Source organism: Drosophila yakuba, chromosome 3R (assembly GCF_016746365.2).
Source record: "Drosophila yakuba strain Tai18E2 chromosome 3R, Prin_Dyak_Tai18E2_2.1, whole genome shotgun sequence".
Taxonomy (NCBI): domain Eukaryota; kingdom Metazoa; phylum Arthropoda; class Insecta; order Diptera; family Drosophilidae; genus Drosophila; species Drosophila yakuba.
The window spans coordinates 770,990-794,922 of record NC_052530.2 but is presented as its reverse complement, the minus strand read 5'-3'; the positions used below and the strand labels follow the sequence as shown (position 1 = coordinate 794,922).

General features: G+C 45.1%; 1 pseudogene; it reads left to right on the top strand.

Moving 5' to 3' along the window:
• Nucleotides 1–460: 460 nt before the first annotated feature.
• LOC122319613 lies at nucleotides 461–23,356 on the top strand (annotated as a pseudogene).
• Nucleotides 23,357–23,933: the final 577 nt, after the last annotated feature.

The following is a 23,933-nucleotide window of genomic DNA, read 5'->3' as shown; positions in this document are numbered from 1 at the left end:
TGATGCCAACATGAAGGTATCCAACGGGAAGACGCACTTTTATAAGCAAAGCGTTGAGTATCTTGGATATATTGTCACCAATGGAGGTGCAAAAACCGACCCAGAAAAGGTAAAGGCGATTAAGGAATACCCAGAGCCTACAAATTTGTATAAGCTAAGGTCATTTTTGGGTCTAGCCAGTTATTACCGTTGCTTCGTTAAAGACTTTGCGGCGATCGCGAGGCCGTTGACAAGCTTAATGAAAGGAGAAAATGGCTCCATCAGCAAGCACATGTCCAGGAACACTCCCATCAAGTTCGGTGATTTGCAGAGAGATGCATTCGAGAGGCTGAGAAATGTCTTGGCTTCTGAGGAAGTAAATCTCAGATACCCTGATTTCAGGAAGCCATTCGATCTAACGACGGATGCTTCCGCGAACGTTATCGGTGCAGTCCTATCGCAAGATAAAAGACCCATCACTATGATCTCTGGGACCCTTAAAGAAAATGAGTCACACTACGCCACGGGTGAAAGAGAATTGTTGGCCATAATGTGGGCCTTAGGCAAGTTACAACACTACCTGTATAGCACTCGCTATATTAACATTTATACGGACCATCAACCGTTGACATTCGCGGTATCCGATCGGAATCCAAATCCGAAAATAAAAAGATGGAACGCGTATATTGATGATCACAACGCAAAAATCCACTACAAACCGGGAAAAGACAAGCATGTAGCGGACGCTCTTTCCAGGCAGAACGTTAGTGCCTTACAAAGTGAGCCTCCGTCAGACGCTGCGACTATGCACAACGAACTGTCACTGGCCTACACGGTCGAAGCGACAGACCAACCAGTGAACTGCTTCAGAAATCAAATTGTTGTAGAAGAAGCACGTTTCCGACTAAAGCGAAGCTTGGTGTTGTTTCGTAGTAAATCTCGCCACTTAATCAATTTCGCTGACAAAAGCACCATATTGGAAATGCTGAAGGAGGTCGTGAACCCTGATGTCGTGAATGCTATACACTGCGATCTACCCACCCTGGCAAGCTTTCAACACGACTTAATTGCTCATTTCCCGGCTACGCAGTTTCGATACTGTAAAAATATTGTAATAGATGTTACCAATCGAAATGAGCAGTTGGAAATTGTCACGACAGAACACAATCGTGCACACAAGGCAGCTCAGGAGAATACCAAGCAAATCCTTCGCGATTACTATTTCCCCAAAATGAGCAGCCTAGCAAAGGAAGTGGTTGCAAATTGCAAAATATGCTCCAAAGCCAAATATGACAAGCACCCTAAGAAACAGGAGCTCGGGGAAACGCCCATACCTAGCTATACCGGCGAAATGTTGCACATTGATATCTTCTCAACCGATAAGAAGCAATTCTTAACGTGCGTTGACAAGTTCTCAAAGTTTGCAATAGTGCAACCAGTGCTGTCCAGAACAATAGTGGACGTCACAGGGCCCCTACTTCAACTCGTAAATTTGTTCCCCAAAATCAATACAATATATTGCGCCAACGAGGACGTCTTCAATTCGGAAACCATTACCTCGTTACTTAAGAACAGCTACCACACTGACATTGTCAACGCGGCCCGCTGCATAGCTTGTCAAACGGTCAGGTGGAACGATTCCACAGCACCTTGTCAGAAATCGCCAGGTGTCTTAAACTAGACAAGAAAATCAGCGATACGACAGAATTAATCTTGAGGGCAACGATAGAATATAATAAGACTCTACATTCGGTCACTCAGGAGAAACCGGTTGAGATCCTCCACTCGGGTTCCGATGATCGCTGCCTAGGCATTAAACACAAGCTGATAAAGGCCGAGAAAAACAACATCGAAAGATGCAACCAAGCTAGGCAAAACCGTGTTTTTGAGGTAGGAGATGAGGTTTTTGTCAAAAACAATAAAAGGCTAGGAAACAAGCTTACCCCATTGTGAACAGAACAAACAGTGCAGGCAGATCTGGGAATGTCTGTTCTCATTAAGGGGAGGGTGGTCCATAAGGACAACCTCAAATAAATATTCCTACTTTTATTTGCTTATACCATATTTCTAGATAGTAAGCCAGATTTAAAAAAATACGCCGTGGTCTCATTCTACGTTTGGATTGCAGGTTCGCCTTCATAACGCTCATCACCCTGGCAGTGACAAATGCACGGATTACCGACTTCTCTCACGCCAAATACATTCCCGTCATAGATGGTGATGTATTGGTGTTTGAACAACGTGACTGCTTGAGGCACTCGAGCAACATATCCGAGTTTATTAGTGTTTACTCCAGCTCCCGTGTGCCAGTTCCACGCGTCCCTAAATGGAGAAGGGAATCCACCCACTCTCTTTTGAAAAAGGGAGTATTCTTCCATAAGGGACCGCTGGCCACACCTTTTTTTTTTCTCACTTACTTTTTTTCTACAAGAACACGAAGACACGATTTTGGAGCAACCTTTTTTATACACATATAACCACTGAATAAAGACTATTTTTTGGAGAAACCCCAACCCTCGCCGCTGCGTTTTTAATTCAAGTCAGAACAATCCAGTTCTCAGCCGCAACAACCCCCAGCAGAGCCATTACTACATTTTGTGGTCCTTCGTCAGCCGGAGTACTGCACGCCATTTTGTTCAATTGTAAGCCTTGGCCGGCAGAAGTTTTTACATCGTTCCCTGCATGTGTGTACATATGTGTGATAGTTCTAATTCTACATTTGCTTCCAAAACTCCAAGTGTCATCAATTTCCTACATTCTTTTATTCTTGGCAAGTGATCGTTTTTTTTTTTTGTTTTTGCATAAACCTACATACATACATTACACATTTGGTTCCAGAATTCCAATTTTCCGATTCCGAATTCCGATTTTCTACATTCTTCTATTCTTTGCAAGTGATCGGTTTTTTTTTGTGCATAACCCTACAAACATACATACATTAGACATTTGGTTCCGAAATTCCAAGTGCATCGATTGTCTACAGTAATTTATTTCTTTTGCAACTGATCGATTTGCAATTAATAGTTCCCAATTGTCCATATTAACATATAAACATACATAAACATACATACATACATTAGACATTTGGTTTCTAAAATTCCAAGTGTCATCGATTGTCTACATTAATTTATTTTGTTCAACTGATCGTTTTTTTGCATAAACAAATATTAATTTGTGCAATTAATAGTTCCCAATTGTCCATAGAAACATAAACATACATAAACATACAACACATACACATTTACATATTCCTACATTTACTTTGGCCACAGTAACAGTGTCCTTACACTGCGTTACATTTCTACATTTCGCATTTCTGGTGGACGGTACTGCTACATTTGGTTTCTAAAATTCCAAGTGTCATAGATTGTCTACATTAATTTCTTTTGTTCAACTGATCGTTTGTTTGCATAAACAAATATTAATTTGTGCAATTAATAGTTCCCAATTGTCCATATAAACATAAACATACATAAACATACAACACATACACATTTACATATTCCTACATTTACTTCGGCCACAGTAACAGTGTCTTCACACTGCGTTACATTTCTACATTTCGCGTTTCTGGTGGACGATACTGCTACATTCTAAATTTTTTCGGACGGTACTCAAATCACCGTATGATTTCGGTTTTCCGTCAGTGCACATCAGTACCATCCCGCATTTCCTACATTCCGCATTTCTGGTGGACGGTACTACTATATTCTGAATTTTTTCGGACGGTATTCAAATCACCGTATTGTTTCGGTTTTCCGTCAGTTCACATCAGTACCATTCCGCTTTTCTCCATTCCGCATTTCTGGTGGACGGTACTCATCTGCATATTTTTTTACGTTTCCGCAAGTAACTTTGCGTCAATCAAACGACCTTTCGGATAGTTCATCTCGACGTTAGTTAACTGTATTTGGATCGTTTTAGTGGCTTGAGTACAGAGATTAACACGTGTCTACTATTCCATTCCTGCAGCAAATCCTTGCTAATAATCCTAAAATAATTACAAGCATCATTCTCCAGCCAATTTATTCGGAAGAATCAAGTCACCAGTTTACACGGTTGTCCTCTATTCCTTTTTCTGGTATTAATTTTGCGCTTATTCTCAAACAACTATAATGATGTCTGAAGCAGGCCAGAAGCGGGATCCTAGCCCAAGGTACGCAGAAGCCGGACCCGCTGGGAATTTGAGATCAAAAACTAGAACCTCCTTAGACGATGCGGTGCTTGATTTAATAACCACCAGCGACCGGCTTAGCAAATTTGAAAGCCAGATTTGTGCGGCATCCTCGTCCTCTGCCGAGCCTAATGCTTTTACACTAAAGATCCGCCTAGACCAAATCCAGTCCCTCTGGGACAAGGTTGAGCGGGAATACGAAGCAGTCTCCCGTCTAGCCCTTCACGAAGGAAGTGGCGAAAGCGGCAGCTTCAGAGCAAATATGAGAATTGCTACTTGGTTTATGAGAGGTGTGCTTCCCAATTAAACGAACATATTGCCCGTCTGTCCGCCCCTAGTTCTCAGGGGAGTTCAAATCCGTCCGTTGAGACGTTCTCGAAGGGTTGCAGGCTTCCGCCATGTGACACGGAAATCTTCACTGGAGATTGTCTGCGGTGGCCCACCTTCCGGGACCTATTCACAGCGATCTACATCGATAATTCCAGGCTGACTCCAGTGGAAAAATTATTCCACTTAAACGCCAAAACTAGCGGCGAAGCTCACGCTATTGTTAGCAAGTCCCCCCTTACAAATTCTGGGTTCCAATCCGCATGGTCTGCTTTTCAAGAGCGTTTTGAAAACAAGCGACTCTTAGTAAATAGCCAGTTGAAGGTTCTGTTCATAAGCATAAGCACCGAATCAGGAACGGCCTTGAAGGATCTTCAGAGCACGATTCAAGGGTGTTTGATTGCCATGGAACACTCCAATATCTCCACAGAAAATTGGGATTGCATTCTGATTTTCTTCTGCTCTTCCAAGTTGCCAACAGTCACTCTCTCATTATGGGAGCAGTCGTTGAAATTCCTACCTGGGACGAGATTAATTCGTTTCTCGAAGAGAGATATCGCCCGCTAGAAGCGATTGAAGAGGTTCGACTTCATACTTCCAACTCACAACATACTAAGGAGCCCAGGAACCCACAGCCGAAAAGGGTAAAGTCGGTAAAGTCGCAAGTCGGCCCACGTGTACGCTCCTGTGATCTCTGCTCCAGAGAGTCACATCAAGTTCGGCAGTGTCCTCGTTTCCTCCAGATCAAGCAGAAGCGATTATGCCTTAATTGCTTCGCCAAAGGACACAATCTTCGAGAGTGCACAAGTAGACACAATTGTTTCACGTGCAAGGGCCGCCACAACACGCTGCTTCATAAGGAAAGTCCTGCTACTTCCACCAGCGCAGCGCAGGTTCATAATCCAGATCAGCCCATTGCGAACACTTCTGTTCATTTCGCCTCCAATCGGCAGGGCATCCTTTTAGGAACGGCCATTGTCCAAGTCTGTCACCAGGGAGAAAACTTTCCGGCACGGGCTTTGATAGACTCAGGCTCAGAGGGCACCTTCATCTCCGAGAAGCTTGCAACACAAATCAAGCTTCCTTGTCAGGCCGTGAGAACTACAATCACGGGGCTGAACCAAACCAGCACAGGTGTCTCACAAAGGATGTGTCATTTCCAGATGGGCACGGCGGCGAAGCCGATGCTCAAGATAGACACGACTGCGTTGGTGTTGCCCAATCTGGCCGGGAATCTGCCGACGAGTTCGATCGATCGCAGCATTCTCGGAAGACTTCCCAATATTCCGTTGGCTGATCCACTCTTTTTCCAGCCCTCCCAGCTCGACCTTCTAATAGGGGAGGATATTCTTCCGTCTGTCCTCCTCTCAGGCTTGAAGCCAAACTTATGTGGGTCACTGCTAGGGCAAGATACCATTTTCGGGTGGATTTTAACCGGCCCAGTTTCTACAGCCACTAGTAGGGTTTCGTCCTTCACAACAAAGATATCCATAGAATCGGAACCTACCATGGAGACAATTCTCACAAAATTTTGGGAGGTGGAGGATCTTCCATGTAAAGTGGTAAAGGAGTCGGACAACTTGTGCGAAGAAAACTTCGCTCGAACGACTATCAGGTCTCGGGACGGGAAATATGTAGTATCCCTACCCTTCAAGGATGCTGAGCACATCAACTTGGGGCATTCCAGATCATTCGCTCTCGCACAATTCCTAAGGAATGAGACTCGCCTGAAAAGGGATCCTATTCTCAAAGATACCTATGACTCAGTGATCAAAGAGTATATAGATCTTGGCCACATGAAGCCTGTGCCTCCGAGTACGGACACGGTGAATTTTTATCTTCCCCACCACGCGGTTTTCAAGCCCGAAAGTACTACCACAAAGGTCCGTGTGGTATTCAACGCATCCAGTCCCTCGTCAAATGGGAACAGCCTGAATGACATCTTGCATCCAGGACCAGTACTTCAGTCCGATCTCACCCTCCAGATCCTAAAGTGGCGAACATTCCAATTTGTCTTTAATGCCGATATCACCAATATGTATAGGCAGATTCTCCTAAACCCTGCACACACCGCTTTTCAGAGAATTCTCTTTCGAGATGATCGTGGGGACATCAGAGACTATGAGCTTAAGACTGTCACGTTTGGAGTTAATTGTGCCCCGTTTCTAGCTTTACGAACGTTGCGGCAGCTGTCCGAGGATGTCCACGCCCTATATCCACGGTCGTCTCGAATAATTTCAGATTATATGTATGTGGACGATGTGCTTGCAGGAGCCCACACGAAGGTCGAGGCTACTTTAGCCATTCAGGAGTTGAGGACAGCTCTGAGCTCCGCAGGATTTCCTCTCCGCAAGTGGACAGCAAATGAGCGAACTCTCCTAAAGGCACTTCCTTCAGACCAACTGCTCTCAGGTGACTTCCTCGACATCGAAGAGGTGAGCACCACGAAAACGTTGGGAATACGGTGGAACGCCAAGGCGGATGAGTTCAATTTTGTCCCGACTGAGCTTGTTGTCAATGCGAATTATTCCAAGCGCAACGTCCTATCGCAAATCGCAAAACTGTTCGATCCCGCTGGATGGTTGTCCCCATTTGTAGTCCAGGCCAAGATCCTAATGCAGGATATATGGTTAGCCGGCATTGGATGGGACGAGTTTCTCCCTGCAGAGCTACGGCAACGCTGGCATGATTTCCTTCGCAGCCATAGTTCCCTCCACAAGGTTCGCGTCCCGCGTTGGGTACAATTCCGACCGGGAGCACAGGTTCAGATCCACGGCTTCTGTGATGCATTTCAGAAGGCCTATGGGGCAGTGATTTATGTTCGCATCCAATACGACGGAGGCATTTCGTTGAGTCTGCTCACGTCAAAGACTAAAGTCGCCCCTGTCAAAACCGTTTCACTCCCGCGCTTAGAATTGTGTGGTGCAGATCTTCTTGCTGACCTGTGGGCTGCAATTCTTCCTCACATCCCGTTTGGTCGAATAGAGACGTTTTTCTGGACTGATTCCACCATTGTGTTGGCATGGTTGAACAAGCCACCATGTCAATGGACCACCTTCGTAGCGAATCGAGTGACTAAGATTGCTCTAAATACAGATGCCAGCCAATGGTCACATGTGCATTCCGAGCACAATCCAGCAGATCTAGCCAGTCGTGGTGTCCCGGCTGAAGAGCTGGCAAGTAGTGACCTCTGGTGGCATGGCCCGTCGTGGCTGATTCAGCCGCAAGTTTCCTGGCCCACGTCGCACGAAGCGGTATCGGACCTTGAACTCGAAAGACGATCCGTCCGGTGCCATTTAGCGTGTCCAGGATGGGATCTCCTAGTGCGTTTTTCAAACTTCAATCGCATGCTGCGAGTCATGGCTTTTGTGCAGCGGTTCATCAACCGCTGCAGACGCATTCCTACGCCTTCTTCTACAGACTTAAGCAGTAAAGAACTCGCCCATATACAACTCATGCTTATTAGGCAAACTCAACGGGCCGACTATCCAGAGGAATACAACATCCTGCAATCCAAAGGACAGCTTCCCTCGTCCAGTTGTATCCTCAACCTTAATCCGTTCCTGGATGCTGACGGCATCATGAGGTCATGCGGTCGGTTGACTGCCTCTGACTCGTTATCCTACGAGGAACGTCATCCTATCCTTTTGGCGTACCATTCCAAACTAGCAGAGCTTCTGGTCACATTTACTCACCCTATCTCCATACACGGGGGAAACCAGCTTATGGTTCGTCTCATCCGGACGAGATACTGGATTCCGAAGCTGCGGAACCTGATCAAACGTGTGACCACGACCTGCAAGGTGTGTGTCATTCACCGGAAGAAGGTGCAGTCCCAGCTAATGGGTAAACTACCTCAGTCCAGAGCGACCTATTCGCGACCCTTTACACACACAGGACTCGACTTCGCGGGACCGTTTGATGTCAAAAGCTATTCAGGTCGTGCCTGTCGAATCACGAAGGGCTATGTCTGCGTCTTCGTGTGCTTCAATACGAAGGCCATCCATTTGGAAGCCACTTCGGACTTGACCACGGAGAAATTAGGGGGTTAAGGGGTGTTCAAAGGGTTTATCCTGGCTCTGATGACAAAGTTCGCGTCGTAGACGTCCGCACGGCCCGTGGTATCCTCGAAGGGCCAATTTCCAAATTAGTTTTCCTTCCCGTAGACAAACATGTCCAATGTCTATGCGTTCATTGTCCATAACTGTGAGAGTAAAGCGTATCCACTAATTATTATTTTTTTTGTTCTATCCTCCAGTCGTTCTTTTTCTCTCTGCTTCCCTCATCTCTTTGCGCCAGCCATGCCGTCCCATCGTAACCAACGTCGCCAGCTCATCGACAGATGTTCTCGGGGAACTCGATCGTTCCGATACCGAGTCTGTCAGGGGATTCATCCGCTTCGGACGTGTTCGCGGTTTCTCCGGCTAGATGCAGAGCGGCGGCTCCGTGCGGTCCTATCAATAAATATTGCCCGAACTGCTTGGCGCGCCAGCATTCCGGAGGCTCGTGCCGGAGTGAGTGTCGCTGTCGAGTATGTGGGGACGCTCATCACACCTTGCTACATCTCCATCGGCGGGAAAAGCGAGAGCGGTCTGCTAGCGCGGACAGGCCCATCGAGACGCCAGAGCCGAAGGCCAACATCGAGCAACCCCGCCTCTCGGCAGTGCTCTCCCACACTGCAACGGCTATCCTGCCCACCGTCAATCTGCGGTTCGACATCGGGGACAAGCGCTTCGATGTGCGGGCCATGGTAGATGCGTGCTCTACTTCGAGCCGCATTGACGGATCACTGGCCGAGGCCATGGCCCTCCCTATCCTGGGAGTCGGTGATGAGAGGGTGTGCAGAGCCACTCTCATCCCGATTCATACAGAGACGCCACGGATTGAGGTGGTGTTCCACGTCGAGGAGCAGCTGCGAATGCGAACTTCTGCCCGAGAGCTGCCTGACGCCGCCAAAACAGTGTTCACCAACCTCATCCTGTCGGACCCCAGTTTCCACAGGCCGGCTGGTACCTCCGTCGTGCTAGGTGCGGATGTGTATCCCACGCTCATCCAACCTGGTGTCATGCACAGCCAGAACGGGCGCATCGTAGCACAGAGCACGGTTCTGGGATGGATGCTCTCCGGAACATACACCCACTGATGCATCGCGGATTCTTTTGCAATCTGTGGCATTGCAAGGCGGGCGGGATGTTTACTCCAGCTCCCGTGTGCCAGTTCCACGCGTCCCTAAATGGAGAAGGGAATCCACACACTCTCTTTTGAAAAAGGGAGTATTCTTCCATTAGGGACCGCTGGCCACACCTTTTTTTTTCTCATTTACTTTTTTTCTACAAAAACACGAAGACACAATTTTGGAGCAACCTTTTTTATACACATATTTAACCACTGAATAAAGACTATCTTTTGGAGAAACCCAAACCCTCGCCTCTTGGTTTTTAATTCAAGTCAGAACAATCCAGTTCTCAGCCGCAACAACCCCCAGCAGAGCCATTACTACAATTAGCTGGTAGATGAGACAGAGAAATTGTCCGAGTCTCTTCCACAGTCGCATATGCGCAAATTGTTAGATGTTGATATAGATCATCTAAGAAACTTGTTGTCCGTTCTAAAAATAGACCACCAAATAGCGAGAAGTTTAGACTTCTTGGGTACAGCTCTAAAGGTAGTCGCAGGAACCCCGGACGCCTCAGATTTCCTAAAAATCAGAATGACAGAAGCCCAGCTAGTGGACTCAAACTCCAGGCAGATTAACATAAACTCCGAAACTCAGAAGCAGATAAACATACTGACTGACACCATTAACAAAATTATTATTATTATTTTTTTTTTTTTAAATGCTTTGCTTTTATTTATTGAATGTTCTCATTTACGAGACTAACAATAAGTGTATCAAATCTTATACTATAACCTAACTAGGAGTCATGTAGACTGAGACAGTGGCCCTGACAAGTTATGGCTGGGTTGGAAGGTCTGTACGTTGCAAGCGGGTTCGGCTGGAGAGCCGAGTCAAGACCCTTGCTAGAGGATTTGGGTGGACAGATAGTTTTTCATTGTACGACGCTTTTTGCTTGTCTATTTCATCTTTTACTGCGAGAATGCCGAGGTCCCTGTGGATGTTTTGGTTACGAATATACCATGGTGCCCCAGTGATAGTTCGCAGGATCTTTGATTGGGCTCGCTGAATGATGTCTATGTTGGTTCTGCTCGCGTTCCCCCACAGCTGGGAGCCATACGTCCAGATTGGCTTAAGAGTGGAGTTGTAGAGCAGGACCTTGTAGTCCAGGCACAAGGGCGATCGTGAGTTTATAATCCAGTGCAGGCTGCTGGCTTTCAGTTTTAGGTGCAGTTTCTTGCATTTGATATGTCTATGCCATGTTAGACGTCTGTCGAGGTGGATGCCGAGATACGTTACTTCATTAACTTGGGGGATCTGCGTGCTATTCATACAGAGCGGAGGGCAAGTTTGTCTGTTAAGGGTAAACGTTATGTGTTTACACTTTTGTTCGTTTATTTTAATACGCCAGTCAGATAGCCACTTCTCGACTACCACGAGATGGTTGGCGAGTTGGGTTGTTGCACGGACTGGGCATCTGGAGCGGCTAAGGATCGCAGTGTCGTCGGCGAAGGTGGATGTTGTTAGTCGGTCACTTGTTGGAATATCTGCTGTGTAAAGGACGAATAGAGTTGGCCCAAGTGCGCTACCTTGAGGGACCCCAGCTTCGATAGTGTAGCTATCGGAAATTGTTGTATTACATCTTACTGCGAAGGCTCTATTGTAGAGGTAGGATTCAAGGAGTTTATGGGTGTACCCGGGCAAGTGTGTTTTGATTTTATGCATGAGACCTTTGAGCCAGACACGGTCGAATGCTTGAGATACGTCGAGAAATATCGCGCTGCAATATTCCCTACGTTCGAAGGCTGTGCGAATTTCTGATGTTATTCTGTTTACTTGCTCTATAGTTCCGTGTTTTTCTCTGAAGCCAAATTGATGGGCTGGAATAATGTTGTGGGCCCCCATATATGGTATTATGCGCGTTAGAAGGCATTTTTCGAATAATTTGGACAGGCATGATAGTAAACTTATTGGTCTGTAAGATGACGGAATCGTGTGATCTTTTCCGGGCTTCGGTATCATTATAATAATTGATTTTTTCCATTTCCTTGGATAGTAGCCGAGACTTATGATTCCATTGAAGAGTTTACAGATGACCTTAATAGCACAGTACGGAAGTTCCATTATCATTTTTGTAGTTATTAGGTCACCGCCTGGGGCCTTTTTTGGTTTTAGCTCCCTGATGACTTTTTTGATCTCGTTCGGCTGAAATGTAGTTGGCGTGGATTCAGTTTCGAGGTGGATTTGCGGAGGAACATAATCATTTGCTGCAGGGTTCGGCTGGAATACGCCTCTGAGATGTAAGGCAAATGATTCGGCTCTATCTTTGTCGCTGCGGGCCCAGCACCCTGAAGAATTCCTTATAGGGGTGACGGTTTGAATTGGAGAGCTTAGATTTGGGTGAGCCCTCCACAAGGGATGCTTTGTGCTAGTTGGCGAGAGTTTTCCAATATATTTAAGTTGTTCATTTTCAGTTTCTTGCTTCAGGGCCCGGTTAAGATTGCGGGTGGCTTCAGTAAGACGTTGCTTTGAACATGGCGATCTGCTGGTTTGCCACGCTCGTCGCAGACGCCTCTTTTCCAGAACCAGCTGTTCAATTTGCCGGTTGGTTTTGAACTTCCTAAATTCCCCATCCTTCCGTTTTGGGGTTGAGATCCTAGCTGCTGTGACGAGTACCTCTTCCAGTGCGGCGGTGGAGCAGTCGATGTCCGATTCGATATTTAGTTGGGGAGTTAGTTCAATGTGGGAACTCACATACTTTCTGTATTTCATCCAGTTAGTGTTGTGCGACGTCAGCATGTGGGGGTGGTCCGCAATTTCTGGGCTTTGAAGAAGGCTTATCAACAAAGGCAAGTGGTCAGATGAGAGATCCGGTAGTGCTATGGCGCTTATTAAATTGCGTGGGATGTTTTTTGTCACCGCGAAATCAATTAGATCTGGGATCTTTTTTGGGTCTGCAGGCCAATATGTGGGGCTACCAGGGGAAACGTAGTCCAGTTTATTGCTCACCTTTATAAGTGCATTATACAGTTGCCTTCCCTTGGGAGTCACGAGGCGTGATCCCCAGTGCGTGTGTTTGGCGTTGTAGTCTCCTGCGGCTATGAAGCGATCCCCCAGAGTGTTGTAGAAGTCCATGAATTGACCTTCAGAGATGTTAAATCGAGGTGGGCAGTAGACAGCGGCAATGCAAAGGTTGCCGTTTCCTGAGATCACTTTTATGGACGTGGCTTGCAGGTAATTTGTTGCAAACCTTTGATGAAAGTGGTGTTTGATGCGTTCTCTGATTAAAATGCCCGTTCCGCCGTGGGCCTTGCCATCCGGATGATCTGTGCGGTAAAAGGTATAGCCTCTTATATAGAAGTTATATCTCCCTGTGAGGTGCGTTTCAACCAGCAGCATGGCGTCGATGTGATTTACGTTTAGGAATTGAGTTATTTCAAGTTTATGCCGTGAAATACCGTTGGCATTCCACATGGATATACGTAGGTTAGTCATTTATTATTTGGACTGTTGTGCTACAAGCAACTGAATTACCATGTTCTGGTTCTGAACAAGGGTTTGCATGGTTGTTTTCATGAATGACATAAGTTCCATCATACTTTGTTGCATGGTGAACATCATAGATTCCAATTTGCTTTGCGGCTGCACTGGAACCTGCTGAACATTTTCTGAGTGAGGCTGGGGCGGATTTTCCATGCCTGTTCTTAGTGCTTCGGCGTAGGAGATTCCCTTGGTTGTATCTAGCTGCCCAAAGGATGATCTGGCTGCCTTGGCGAAGTGTTGTTGGTGCGTAGCTGTCGCTCGTCGCATGCGACTCTTCAGCTCCTTGTAGACCGCACAGCCTCTGTAGTTTGCCGTATGGTTTCCTCCACAGTTGCCACATTTTTTCATTTGGGGGTCTTCTTTGTTTGCGGGGCAGTTTACGGAGTTGTGGAAGTCTCCGCAGACTACGCAGACCGTCCGAAGTGTGCAGTATGTCTTGGTGTGTCCATACTCTTGGCAGTTTGTGCATTGAACAGGGCCGTTGCGTTTGTGGGGTTCTTCCACGGTGATTCTTCGATGCAGTAAGAGCTGCAGCTTGTAGATCGGGTGCACTTCGTTTTTCTTTAAGGCTTTGCTATCTGGTTCGAGCTCTACCTTGAAAAGTGGTTGCGGTTTTTTGTTTCTGTTAACAATATTGCTAACATTTTTGGCACAGAAGCCCCTGGCCTTAAGGGCTTCCTGAATTTCGGAGGGGGTGACGTCAGGTTCTATACCTTTTAGCCCAACTTGCAGTCCCTTGCTGCTTTTTAGTTGATAGGTGTAAAAGTTCTTTTTTGTGCCTTCCAGGTACTTAGACACAGCTCGGAAGTGTTCTTCGGACTTCGTTTGAACCTTTGTTTCGTGTATGTTCCCTTTAATAAGCGGAACAACATGGAAATTCTCGTCCCCGACCAGCGCAACAATTTTGTTGACCAGGGCGCTTGAACTTTTTTCCCTTATGTAAATAGGTGGGGGCTTAGGTTTCCTTTGGGTCTCCTGCCCCAACTCTGGTTGGTTGTTGTCCGCCTCTGCTAAGATGGAGAATCGGTTTTCATTGGAGCTCCTCGTTTGATCGGTGCTTTTGTTGGTTCGATTGATCTTTGGTTTATTGCCAACCGTGTTGGGTGACTAAGCTTGCGCTTAATCTGGATGTAGCGGTCCATACCGGTCTGTATAGCTGGGCCCGCTTGTTGCTTATCGTGGCTAACTGTTTTTGTTGCCATTTTATTTTGTTGTGCGGCCTTTGGGACCGAACTCGCAGTATTGGTAGTTGGTTTAATTATTGGTGGTGAGTTTACTGCAGAAATTTTAGCACTGCTTGTTGTTGGAGCTTCATTCAGCGAAGCCGGAGGTGATGGGGTTTGGCATTGGTAACTCCATGATGCGGGAGTTGGGGTGAGCAGAGAGGGTGAGCAAGAGCTGGCTCTCTTGCTGTCGACGGTCAGTAGAGTCGAGTTGCTCTTTGTCGACTTCTGATTTTGATCTATATCTCTAGTTGAGAAATAGGAGTAGCAAGCATTTCTTGGGTTGACGGAGCTTCTACGCTCATTCTTTTGATCGCTGCTCATTTTTTCGAGCTTGTTAAGCGTGGCACTTATTTGTTTAAATTAAATTAAATCAAATTTTGAATTTAATTTTGAAATTACGCGCCCAACGTTCGCACCTCAGCACTGGTCTTACGGTTGATGTGGCAACGCCACTCGCTCATGATCGCCCACCGAGATAAGTTGGCAGTGCTGTCAGCTGTTTTATCAGCTGCAAGAATTGCAAACTTATATATTTTGCTAACCACCTGCAACACGCGGTCATTCAGCACGCCTAGGTTACGCGCAGAACTATGGCACAAGTCCACCGTTTGTTTTTGCAGATTTGCCGCTAACACTGTTCAGCACAACCACGTTAACACGAGATTTTCGCGCAGCGCTATCGAAAGACGTCCGCTTCCACGAATGTGTAGACTTTTCTTTTTGATTAAAATTATTAAAGCCCGAAATAACGATTTGGTTTACACCCCGCACCTGTACGAGGCACTACTAGCGAGAAATAGAATGCTGACAACAGAGATACAAAATTTAATTCTTACTGTAACATTGGCTAAGGCTAACATAATTGAAAAATCGGGAGAGTTTTCCCGAAGAAAATTTGTTAGAAAATTAAGACTGGCGGCTAACAGCCTAGCTGGGAAATTTCCACCGATAGACAAACCAAAGAGGTTCGATCCAAAAATCGACTTCAATTTTACGAGTGCGCTTCCTAACATAGCAGAGCTTTCATGAGAAAGATAACATAATTGGTCGAACATAACATAACATAGGAATTTCATAATAGTTCTCTTATACTTTAAACTTAAACTACTGCTCCAACATTCCGGCCCCGTTAAAGACCTCCGGCTCTTTGACCTCCTCAACAGGAGCAGTATGCACTGGCAGTAATGCCAGCTTGTGGACGCCTCCTTAATGCTTGTGGACGCGCTTAATGACGCCTCCTGACGTCCGCACTTCCGCCACACGCACTCTACCGTCCTCGCCTGCTGTTGTTGCCACCACGCGGCCTGTTAGCCAACTCTGCGGGGGCACGTTGTCCTCGTGGACGAGCACTAGGCAACCGACCTCCAGATCGCGGCATCCGACGCTCCATTTGTTGCGCTGCTGCAGGCTGGCGATGTAGTCCTTGGACCAGCCGTCCCAAAACTGGTGCTTGAGAGCTGACGGCATTTGTCACCGCTTCAAATACGCGCAACTGGCCTTGCTGCAAACTCCTCCCGTGCCGGATTCTTGCGGCAGCTTGATCAGAGGCTGCCTGATTTGTAGGTGTCCTGGTGTTAGGGCCTCTTCATCGTTGGGATCGTTGCCCGGCGACGCGATTGGACGCGAATTGAGAAGCGCCTCTACCTCGACCAGGTGGGTGCTCAACTCGTCCGTTGTGAGCCTGGCGTTGCCGACTCCTCGCAGCAACCGGGTTTTTGGCGGACTTGACGGCTGCTTCCCAAAGTCCTCCGAAGTGTGGTGACCTTGGCGGTATGAAACACCACTCGACGCCTCTCTGAGCTGCGTATCCGCTCAGCTCGTCCCGACTGCGGTGAAACGCTTCGCTCAGCTCCTTCAGCACGCTGCACGCTCCTACGAAGTTCGTGGCGTTGTCGCTGTACACCTTGTCCGGCAGCCCTCTCCTCCCGACGAACCTTTTAAAGACGGATAAGAAGCTGTCAGTGGATAGGTCGACAACAAGTTCAAGGTGAACAGCCTTTGACGAAAAGCACACACGCGGACCTTTAAGGACACATAATATGGACCACAAAAATCTACTCCGCAAACTCGAAAGGGGCGCTCCATTCGGACTCTATCGGCTGGCAAATTGCCCATTATCTGGCTCATCAGCACTGGTTTATACCGGAAACAGTGAACGCAGCTACGGACAATTTTTGTACATGATTCTCGTGCTTTGATCAGCCATATCTGTTGCCTCAAAAGTGAAACCATCACCTTGACCCCGGCATGATAATGAGTCCGATGCAGGTTGTGAAGAAATAGCGATACAAATTCTGACTTTGAGGACAGTAATAGTGGAAACTTGGCATCATACGGAATTGGTGCATTTAGCAATCTCCCTCAAATCGGATTAAATTGAACGTCACACCTTCTAAATCGCTGTTATGTATAAAAGGATTTAAACGTTGTAGATGTGGGCTTAATCATTCAGACTTCTCCAACTTGACGTATTCTAAACTGAACTCCGCCTTTTGAAATATTTGGACCATCCTAACGACAACTTCAGTTCGTGAGCCGAAATGACGACCTCGCGTTGACACTTCTTCCCTTGAATAAATCGATTTACGTAGGCCATGATCCGTAAGAGTTTACTAAATAATGAACATCTTCCAACAAGCTCAATAAAGACATTCGGTTTGTTTTTGTGACGGAATACACTGCCACGCTTTTTTTGTTTTCAGAAAACTGTAACTCCGTTGAAACTTCAATCTGATGGGACCGAGGCCACTTGCTTGGATTTCGGAGTAAGAACTCCGGTCCATTTTCCCATAGAGTACACCTCAAACCTTCTAAGTCTGTTCCACGTGAGACTAAATCAGCCGGATATTCTTCCGTGGGCACATGACGCCAAACTACATTCTCTGTTAGTTCTTGAATTTCAGATACTCTATTTGCGACAAATGTTGCTAGAGTGGATGGATCCCTCCTTAACCAGTATAATGTGACTTGTGAGTCCGACCAAAAATTAATGCTTTCAATCTCCAATTTGTTAAGCAAAGGAGATACTTGAGAACATAATTTGGCCAGCAGATGCGCTGCACACAGCTCGAGCCTTGGAATTGACTTTGTTTTCAGTGGGGACAATCTAGACTTTGCGGTTAGAAGTCTTGATAACCTATTTGTCCCAGCCACGGTACGAATATGAATGCAACAGGCGTGGCTCGATGCATCAGCAAATCCGTGAACAGTGTCATAGCCAGACAGACAGATATATCGAGGAAAGCAGGATTTTTGCTCGTGTAATCAATGGACATAATAATCCCAAAGGGTCGAACAAACGAGCTGTGACGGACAAAATGTTGCGTTTAGTTGGTGGTATGGACTGAAACGAATCCTCCAAGCAATAATGGAACGCATCATTTTGAGGGTTCCATCTCATCCCAAGCGTTTTAACGGATTCAAAAGTGTTAAATATAAGAGATTTTTCTGATCCCTGGTTGATCATCAAACTTGGGTGATTTGTTGCCCATTTGGCTAGATGAAAACCCCCTAACTCCAAAACCTTCGTCACTTCTTTGCGAATTACCTCCAACTCTTCAATACTGTTCGCTCCTGTGAGCATATCGTCGACATAGAAGTCGCTTGAAATTACCTCTGATGCAACAGGATGTGACAGCGTACATTTTTGATAGCTCAAAGAGGCAGCGGATGGCCAGAAACGGAACAGAGGCTGTCCCATAAGTGACAGTGTTGAGGCGATAGGATTGGAGAGCTTGCGTTGATTTTTCCCTCCACACGATAAGTTGGAAATCTCTATCTTCATTTGCAATGTTAACTTGCCTATACATCTTTGAGATATCCGCCGTCAAGGCATATTTGTGCAAACGAAATCTTGCCAGAATGGCGTAAAGCTCCCTCTGAATAGTTGCACCCACCATTAGAGTCTCATTTAATGAGATCGCGGTTGACGTTTTACTTGAAGCGTCAAAAACAACTCGCAACTTTGTGGTGCTACTATCAGGTCTCAGGACACATTGATGTGGAATGTAATAGTGTTTCTCTGGAGGAGGTGTTGGAAGCAGTGACATGTGTCCAAGGTTAAGATACTCTCTCATAAATTCCTGATACATGTCATGTAACTCGCGATTATTTGCAAGCTTGCGTTCCAATGCAAGAAATCTGCGCTTTGTCGATTCGAAGGATAAGCCTAAGACACTCGGATCTTTTTTAAATGGCAAGTTCACCTCAAAACGACCAGACGAAAGCCTATGTACGGTTTGCTCAAAGTGCTTCTCGCAAGAAAGTTGTTCAGCTGTATAAACAGCCTTCGATCTCTCAGGAACGTGTTCCAATTCCCAAAATCGTTCCACCAGAGAGTCGAGAGAACTTACATTTTCATTGCCAAAGACGCTGCATACCTGAGCGTTCTTCGATGCGCGTTGAGTGAACTTTCCCGAAACAATCCATCCTAGTAAAGTTTTCTGAAGTGAAGAATGTTCAGAACCCAATTTTATTTGGCCTACGCTCAAAAGATCGAAAAAGGATTCTGCGCCAATCAGTAAGTCCACTTTTGCGGGCTTGTGAAAGCGGGGGTCTGCCAGTTCAATGTTTGCCGGAATTCTCCATTGGGCATAATTGACTTCGTGATCGGGTTGATAAGATGAAATTGATCTTAACACCCAAAAATTGGTAGCGAAACTATGAGCATTGACGCGAGAATGAATTGACGTGTGGACTTTGTGCCGTACTACCGAGTCGTTTTTCCCTACAGTAGTGATATTTAGATATGATTCTTCCCTGTGTAACCGCAAACGCTGAGCTAAATCCTCTGCCATAAAATTGATTCGAGATCCTAAATCTAACAGCGCTCGCGCTAATTGAAACTGTCCAAATCTAAATCGTACTTTAACGACAGCAGTAGCAAGAATAACTTGGTCAGTACTAGAAACATGACAAGAATGGGCTTGATTATTATGATCAACTGCTACTGAAGGTGCCTGGACATGCACTTGAGGAACTGATCTCGACGAAAATGGTTGCTGCTCTACCCCGTATCTGTGAAGAAGTGTGTTGTGAGGCTTAGAGCAAACACGACACTTTGTTGCTTTGCACTTCTTCACTGGATGACCTGGATTTAAACAATTTATGCACAATCGATTGTGTTTTGTAAAATCAAACCGCTGAATCACCGATAAAGCCATGAAAGGTTGACAACTGCCTAAACTGTGTTTTGTGGCTGAGCAATATCGACACTTTGAATCCGGTCTGCGGTCTGTCTGTGTGCATGAGAAGGAGGATTTGGAATATCCCTTAGTGGTTGGCTTGGCTAGGAGAGCCCTTTACTTTTGGTTGACTCCTTAGCAGCTAGATGTTGATATCTTCGATTCAATTGAATCGCACAATCGGACCATGTCGGTAGCGTGTTATAATCAAGCTGTTCTTCAAATCGGGATTTTGTAGTGTGATCTACCTTGGACATTGCAATGTAAATAAAAATTGCGTTATTTATGTCCTTTTCACTACCCAACGACTGTAATGACGAATAAAGGGCCGATATTTCGTCAATTAGGGACCTCAAGCCTGATGCAGATGGTTTCGATACTTGAGGGAGGTCAAACAATTGAGAAATGGTGTCAAAAAAAATCAAGCATTTATTGTCGTAAACGTTTTTCAGACTAGCCAATGCCTTCTCATAATTTAAATCCGAAATTTGAAACGCCTTGACAGTTCCTAGTGCATCGTCTATTAGACGTCAGCAAATGGTTGAATTTTTCGATATTTGTTAGAGACGGGTCATTATGCACTAAGCTCTCGAAAAGACTTATAAAGTTTTTAAAGTCAGAATGTTTTCCACTGAATTTGGGCAAATTAATTTTTGGTAAATAGGACGAATGACGAAACCCACGTTATCACCGTGACTAAGTCTCGGAGCCTCGACTCGACTCATTGCGGACCGATATAAAGCCTTTGTGATTATGCACATATCCTCGACAGACGCTCTTAAATCATTTCCTGGGTTTAGCACATCAATGTCTGACTGAATATCCATTAATTTTTCACAATATGTTCCGAGAAGTTGCATTCGGTATTCCAGTTGAAAACCATCGAACGAAATAGTTATACCCGATACTCGTAGAGTAAAAGGGTATACTAGATTCGTTGAAAAGTATGTAACAGGCAGAAGGAAGCGTTTCCGACCATATAAAGTATATATATTCTTGATCAGGATCAGTTGCCGAGTCGATCTGGCCATGTCCGTCTGTCCGTCCGTCTGTCCGTATGAACGTCGAGATCTAAGGAACTACAGAAGCTAGAAAGTTGAGATTAAGTATACAGACTCCAGGGACATAGACGCAGCGCAAGTTTGTCGACTCAGGTTGCCACGCCCACTCTAACGCCCACAAACCGCCCAAAGCTGCCACGCCCACATTTTTGAAAAATGTTTTAATATATTTTCATTTTTGTATTGGCCTTGTAAATTTCTATCGATTTGCAAAAAAAATTTTTGCCACGCCCACTCTAACGCCCACAAACCGCCCAAAGCTGCCACGCCCACACTTTTGAAAAATGTTTCGATATTGTTTCATTTTTGTATTAGTCTTATAAATTTCTATCTATTTGCCAAAAAACTTTTGGCCACGCCCACTCTAACGCCCACAAACCGCCAAAAACTGTCCTTCGCACTTACACTAGCTGAGTAACGGGTATCAGATAGTCGGGGAACTCGACTATAGCGTTCTCTCTTGTTTTTTCCTCAAATGCAGTTTTCATACGTCCAATATCACTCATAACCCTATCGTGTTTTTGCATAGCCACTATTAATTTAGAATTAAGCTTTGCCGATACTTCCTTTTCTTTTTCCATTTTTTTAAATGAATTGGAATAAATAAAAATAATCCAAATACTAGTAAATTTCCGAAACAAGGGTTAAATCATACACGTAAATGAGCACGAAACCAATTTTTTAATCGATGCCCAAATATAAAAACTTGATTTCCAAATTCAATTGAACAATTCATTTTATTGGGTTATATGAGGTTTAACTGTGCCGAAGAACCACCGAAATTCACAAAATGTGTAGTTTGTATGTGTATGTATGTACCGATGATGGGCAAAACCAAAGCCAAAAATGTACAAAATTTGAATTTTATGATACATAAACTGTCCGAAATATTTAAGTGGATCCTATTCGGGTTAAATATGCCCACAAAATTTTCTAAGGCCAAATATCTCACTATAAATCGAATTAATGTTCACGCAAATGCATAGATGTACATACAAATGTGAGCAGGGCTTAAATTCACTGCCGAGTTTTGCAGGAACTTTCCACTATGTATGGTTTGAGAGCCACTGCCACAGTATGTACTGCTGAAAAAAAAAAAACAATGGGCGAGGTATATATGGTCGGCCACTGACACCGTGTATATAACAGACAAATAACTGTTCTGCAACTGCACAAAAGGGAAACGAAATTGGCGGCCAACTGGCGTTATGTATATGTATGTATGTAGGTTTACTAAACTTTTGCAGTTTGACCGTATGTATTTAACACACAAAAATTTCTCCAAATTTTCACAGAAACTAAAACCATAAGTTTTGTCAAAGGCAGTTCACTTTTATATATTTTTATTTTGGGGTGGTGTTTGTTTGGGATTTAAATTGGTTTTCCAATTTATCATATTTGACAAGAATTATTAACGCACACCATACACATAAAAAGTGGAGTGCTTATTATTTTTAATTTTTGGCACTGAATACCTGGTTATTATTTGGCATAATTTCCAATGACTTTCCTTTCCAATCCAAATGTCCAAATGTCTGCCAAATCCAGAATAATCGCCGAGTTTCACCAGCTAGGTTATTTCGCCAACAATAGAGAAAAAACGAAAAATTCACTATTTTGTTCGTTTTTTCGCACGCAAAAATTAAACAAATGCTAGCCGTAGTCCCTGTTCGGGCGCCATGAAAAATCGGGAGAGTTTTCCCGAAGAAAATTTGTTAGAAAATTAAGACTGGCGGCTAACAGCCTAGCTGGGAAATTTCCACCGATAGAAAAAACGAGAGGTTCGATCCAAAAATGTTTTAATGCACTGGCGCAGCCAGCAGCTTCGAATTCAATTTTACGAGTGCGCTTCTTAACATAGCAGAGCTTTCATGAGAAAGATAACATAATTGGTCAAACATAACATAACATAACATAACATAGGAATTTCATAATAGTTCTCTTATACTTTAAACTTAAACTACTGCTCCAACAATAATAAATCCCACTTTCCTTGATCATGCCGATCTGAAATCACTAATTGAACAAGAAACCCCAATAGTTAGTTTATTAGAAGCCTCTAAGATAAGGGTTCTTCAGTCCGATAACATTATCCATATACTAATAGCCTATCCTAGAGTCACATCATCAAGTAATCCTATGACTCGAAGAAGACACCTTGGCAGAATGTAAAGAAGACACCTTTTTGGTCACCGAGTGCAGGGAGACCACGCACTTCACCTTCTGTGAACGATCTCGACGCGAAACTTGCGCTCGCTCGCTCAATGAGGGAAACACAGCCCAGTGCCACACTCAACCCAGCCACCTGAGGGCAGTAATGCCTATAGATGACGGCATTGTTATTATAAACGAGGCAACAGCCCGCATCAGCACAGACGGCGGCCCAGAGGTGCTCGTCAAAGGAACTCAGCTGATGATGAACAATACACAAGCAGACTGGTGTAGTAAGATCACCACTACTTAACATCGTCGGCCACGACCCGGTACTGAGCATGCCCTTGCTACACCGCATGAACAACGACAATCTGCGCTTTATCAAAGGGTTCAAGGACGAGGTTGACGCCGCCGGCTCCCCTAAACTTTGGTTCGTGGCTGGAGTAATCCTAAACGTTGGTCTGATTGGTTCACTCATCCTTTGTTTTGCATTAATGAAAAGGCGAGCCTCTGTTGATATACAACAAACCATCGATAAGCTTCATATCACCGAGGACGGTCATAATTTGAGGGGGGGAGTAGTTAACAACTGATAGAGCTATCAAATATTTATGTCAGCAGCTATATAGTTTACATTTATAAATACCCTACCAACTAAGTAGCTTCAGATAAGAAATGCTGATGCGCCCCAACTGAGTTCAGCGCTCCGCGCTAAGAACGGTCAGCAGCGGCAATCGGACACCCAGTATCCGGGGTACCGAACTGTGCTGCATAAATGCTGAGTCGGCTTGCCGACCATAGGCGTGATGCATTGGAGCTAGGGTAAATTCATATTTTCCATATTCCTTGTATTCAGTTTTAAGCGAGCACTTTAGAAATAAAGACACAGCTACTCCGGCGACTTGCCGTAAAATACATGTTGTTTAATATAATTTATCCACGCTGATCCCGAAGGCCAGTGTCCAGCAAAGGGGGCAAAGTCACGCCCTCCACCGTAATCTACGTAAGAAGACATTCCGCCTGGATAACACCAGTACCAGGGGATCAACCATCTTCGTGAAACCTATCTACCGGGACCATCCGTAAAAGAGGAATACTGGAGCATAGGATCAACATAATTTATACACCCCAAAAAACGTATACAAAGAGAGAATCAACTTGTTGATTGGG